Genomic DNA, 5,513 nt, shown 5'->3' with positions numbered 1-5,513 from the left:
CCACAGTCTGCCCCTGACCTTGTTTTCACTGATGATATGGAGCTTTTCCATCATCTCTTACCACAGATGTAGTCAATTTGATTTCTATGTATTCCATCTGGTGAGGTCCGTATGTATAGTCATCTCTTATACTATCTAAAGAAGGTATTTGAGTCATTGTATAGCATTCCAAAAGGAGAAACAAGGACTAACCAAAAAAAGTGAAGAGTAAGAAGGAGCAGTTCTCTAATAACCACTAAAAACAGTGACTTCCTCACTATGTTATTATTGTTGTTACGTGCCGTCAAATCAGTTCCAACTCATAGCGACCCTGTATAGGGTTTCCAAGGAACAGCTAGTGAGTTTGAACTACCAAGCTTGTTGTTCAAACCAACTTTGTAGTTCAGTGCTTTATCCCACAGTACCCTCACCTTGGGAGGGGCTCAAATAGAGACTTGAGAACTCTTAAATTGTAGAGCAGACTATTGCTTCCAAAAAAGAGGCTATGGCGCACCCTTTGCAGCTCTACTCCCTACAAGAACATCTGAATTTCTGGTACATCTCTAAGTTGACCCCAACCAGCCAATAGATATGCCCCAGGTAGCACTTTCTCTCTAATTTCTGGAGAAGGCTGTACCAGCAGAGGTGAGCTGGACAAGCACTTTACTATTGACACAGCTACCCCTTACCACAGACCATCCCTGTCATTCATTCAACAAACTTTTACTCAGTATGGTAGAGAAACTCTGGCCCATAATTCAGAACACAGGCTTTGGAGGGGACAGACCTTAGAATGCCACTTTCAGCTGGTCCCCTTAACCACTCTAAGCCTCATCTTCTTTATCCAAAAACTGGAGGTAATAACAGAACCTAGCTCAGCGTTAGCATACATGCTTGTTAAAAGATACTGTTGCTGTTGTTAAGTGCTGTTGAGTCAGTTCCAAATCATAGCAACCCTGTATAGAGTTTCCAAGGAACAGCTGGTGGTTTGAACTGCCAACCTTTTGGTTAGCAGTCCAATGCTTTTCCTATAGTATCATACCAGAGGTCCTATTAAAAGGTTTGTTGTTGTTGTTAAGTGCTGTCAAGTCGGTTCCGACCCATAGAGACCCTGTATAGAATTTCCGAGGAGTGACTAGTGAGCTTGAACTGCCGACCTCGCAGTTCAAACAGCTTTGCAGTCTAGCGCATTAACACACAGCACCACACCAGGACTCCTATTAAAAGATAGCTACTATTATTATGATGTGGATTTGTAGAATACACACTGGACTGCTAACCAGAAGGTTGGTGGTTCAAACCCACCAGTTACTCCTTGGAAACTCTATAAAGAGTCACTATGGGTTGGAACCTATGCAGCAACACTTACAAACAACTATTATTATGAAGCAAGCCTTATGCTGGACACAAAGTGGGTACAAAGTTAGACTTAGTGAGAAGTCAGACATTTAACAAGCAGTGACAATATAGGAGACTATGGGTGGCTTCTATCAGGTTACAGAGTACTCCCACCAGGCCCCCCGCTCCAAATCTCAAGACTCCAAGAACACAATTGTAAAGCCTCTTCCTCCACTGCCTGGAACAAAGACGAGTGACAAAACATGAAAACAATTCATCCAAAGGATTGATGGGCCATGCACAGACCTGAAACCAGAAGAACTAGATGGTGCTTGGCTACCTCTACTGATCACTCTGAAAGGGACCACATCAGACAATCCTGGAACAAATGGAAGAAAAATGTGGAACACAATTTAAAATCATAAGAAAGACCTGGTTGGATAGAGACCAGTGGTGGTGGTGGTGGTGGTTATGCACGTGAAGTTGGTTCTGACTCATAGCGAACCTGTACAGGGTTTCCGAGCCTGTAAATCTTTACGGGAGCAGAAAGCATCATCTTTCTCCCGTGGAACAGCTGGTAGTTTTGTACTGGTGACGCTGCTGTTCGCAGGCCAATTCGTAACCACTACGCTAAGTGGGACCACCAAAACTGTGGCCCTTAGTCACTAGAACTAACTGTATGCTCTCACCCACATGGCTCAGATTTAGCTGAAGTGTTCATTCCTTAGAGCAATCAATCATCTGCAATCCAAGAGGCAAGAAGGGTTGGAAAGAAGGATGACCAGAAACGGGAACCACAGGGAGGAAGTGGGATGACTACGGTTGCATTATGGGGATTACAATCAGTGGCATGAAACAAAATGTCTTTGAGTGGAAAACTGATCTGCCCTGTAAACCTTCACCCAAATCACAATAAAAAGTCAAAAAAAAAAAAAATTGATATTTTAATTGAAACTTCAATAGATATACTGTTGTTGTTGTTAAGAGCCATTGAGTTGGTTCCAACTCATAGCAACCCTGTATAGGGTTTCTGAGGAGCAGCTGGTAACTTTGAACTGTCTACCTGAAGTTAGCAGTCCAGTGCTTAACCTACAGCACTGCACCAGGTCTTCAAATAGATATAGTGTTGTTGTTAAGTGTTGTGGAGTCGGTTCCGACTCACAATGACCCTGTATAGGGTTTCCAAGGAACGACTGGTGAGTTTGAACTGCCAACCTTGTGGCTCAAACTGACCTTGTGGTCCAGTACTTATCCTACAGCTCTACATCAGGACTCCAAATAGATATATTTGTTGTTGTTATTGATTAGTGCTGGTGAGTCTGTTCTGACCCATAGGGACCCTGTATAGGGTTTCCTAGGAGAGGTTGGTGAGCTTGAACCACTGACTTTGCAGTTTGCAGTTCAAAACGATTTTGCAGTCTAGTGTATTAACCCACAGCACCACACCCAGGACTCCTGATACATAGCTGCCATTAAGTCAACTCCAACTCAGAGTCATCTTCTGTACAGAGCAAGACTGTGTTCCGGAATCATCATTGCAATGCCTGCATGTTCAAGTCCACCCTTGAGGTTATTGGACTAACCCATCTCACTGGGCATCTCCCTCACTCTCTCTAGCCCTCTACTTTATCAAACCTGTTGCCCTACTCCAGGGATTACTCCCTCCTGATGACATGTCCAAACGAAGTGAGATGGACAATGCTCTGTTGTGATCATAGGGTTTTCATTGGCTAATATTTGGAAATAGATCACCAGACCCTTCTTCCTAGTCTGTCTTATTCTGGAAGCTCAGCTGAAGCCTGCTCACCTTGATGACCCTACCGATATTTACATACCAGTGGCAAAGCTTTCAGCAACACAAAGGGGAGCATAGTACAACAAACTGACAGATGAGTGATGAAATTGGAACTTAGAACCTATCAAGGATCAAAAATTGAAATAATGCATACCTTGGCTTAAGAAAAACTATTTTTTGTCTTTTTTTAATACAGATGTCCTAAAACACACAAGACACACCTTTCTCCTCCCTGCTGCCCTGTTACCCCAGCCAGCCTTTGCCCCCTGCATTAGCCCCAGTCCTGTGGGCATCCCAGTTACCACTCCTTATTCAGGGCCGAGTGTACTGTTGCAATACCAGAAGAGGCCTGGGTTGCCCCAGTGATGACTGTCTCAGTTTGGCCAGCAGGGGAAGACATGACATAACAGGGCCAGGCTGCTTAGAGGCCAACACTGAGTGCAGACAGACAAATCTTGAAGGGCAGAGAGCCAAGGTGCTGGACAAGGACCTCAGCCAGCTGCCTGGGGCACTGAGAGGAAGTCAGGTGGAGGCAATTGTAGTTTCAGAAATGCAGAGCCAGTTGTAGGGGGTGGATGGGCCAAGGAGGCCTGCTTCAGAATACCAGCAATTTTTATTGCATGCCTATTCGGTGCCAACAGTAGGCAGTGTTTTCATTCATTAAATCACTGAATCCTCATTGTAAGATGGATTCTTTTTCTTCCCATATTATAGATAAAGAACAGAGATTGAGAGAGTTAAGGAACCTCCTCTGGGTCTTACAGCTAGTGAGTGGCAGATCATGGCTTCGAATTCAGAGCCACATTGTACACACGCTCCTTGTTGGCATCATTTACTTCATCTGTTCACTTCTTTAGAATTTCCCTTCATCAAGTGAACTGGACTACAGACTTTGCAGTGGCTGTTGGTACACTGAGCAGGACAAGATCAGTCCCTGCCCTGGAAGAGTTCACAGTTGAGAGTGGACAGAACACAACAGTCATTTACACAAAATTGATGCTCATCCTAATCGTTGTTAGTTGCCGACTTGTGGCAACCATGATGAAGACATAACCAAACTTTGCGCAGTTCTGCACCGTCTTCGTGATGGTTGGTATCTCTGGGTCCATTTTTGTGACTGATATGTCAGTCCATCTCAGTTAGAGAGTCCTTCATTTTCACTGACCTTCTACTTTACCAAACATGGTGTCGACAGTTTTTTAGTGATTGGTCTCTCCCAATGACATGTCCAAAGTAAGCAAATCCAAGTCTCATCATCCTTGCTGTTAAGAAACATTCTGATTGTATTTCTTATAAGACTAGCTTGGTCATTGTTCGGCCAGTCCATGGTACACTTGTATTCAGTATTCTTTACCAACACCTCAGTTCAATTGTATCAGTTCTTCTGTGTGTGTTTTTGTTGTTGTTGTTGTTTTTAAAGTTTTTACTGTGAACTGATTGATAGTTTACATGGGAGAACATCGGCTTTACACCATCATTTCATTGCAATGATTACAATCTCCTCCGTGCATCATCATTCAACAGTATTTGCTTCCATTCCCTCTGTTTTTATGTTTTGGGTTTTTGTTTTGTTTTGTTTTGTTTTGTCAGGGGGATGTACACAGAAACACTCAGGAATATAATAATTTAAACAACCAAATGGCACATTCTGCAAGCTTGCCTCCTGGCCACCAGCACACAGTCCCTCTCTTTCCATGAGTCCAGAGTCCTCAGCTGCTCCCTCTCTTCATGTTCTCATCTCTGCCTCCATCTCTGGTGTCATTGCTTGTCCTTTTGGCTTCCTTTTCCACTATCCAACTTTTGATGCATTTGAGGTGATTGAAAAGACCCTGACAGAAAGACTTACACAGCTTTGGCAGAGCAGCTGATTCCACCATGGACAGTCCTGGAAGAGGGCTCCCCTGCAATGGCACTATTGGAGCTGGACCTTATGTGACACCCCCCACCCCAAGAGATTGTCCTTTCAACAGGGAAGCCTTCTGAGCAAGTGCAGATTGAGGGCTGGTTCTGTTCAAAATCCTTACACCACGTTGAGTAACTAGGGCTCAAGCTGATTCCTCACACTTTGTACAGAGTCTGCTTTTAGCATCATGGTCAAGAGTCAGGGCTTTGGAGTCAGGCTGAGGCCAAATCCCACCCCTGCCACATTCTAGCTGTGGAATATTAATACTTACAACAACAGTCATAATACGGCATGTTTTGATAAAATATTTATTAAATAATGAAGGCAAGGGTTGTAGGCTTCTCTGCCTTGAATAAAATCAATCCCAAAACCTGGGCTAGGGCTGAGGAAGCATTCATTCATTCATACATGCAACACGTATTTATTGAACATCTACTATGTGCCAAGCACTATTCTAGGTATAGTGGGAATACTGTGTTGAAGGAAAAGAAGACTGAA

The sequence above is a fragment of the Chrysochloris asiatica genome, unplaced genomic scaffold (assembly GCF_000296735.1).
Source record: "Chrysochloris asiatica unplaced genomic scaffold, ChrAsi1.0 scaffold00047, whole genome shotgun sequence".
Lineage (NCBI taxonomy): Eukaryota > Metazoa > Chordata > Mammalia > Afrosoricida > Chrysochloridae > Chrysochloris > Chrysochloris asiatica.
Note: the sequence above shows the minus strand (reverse complement) of the source record.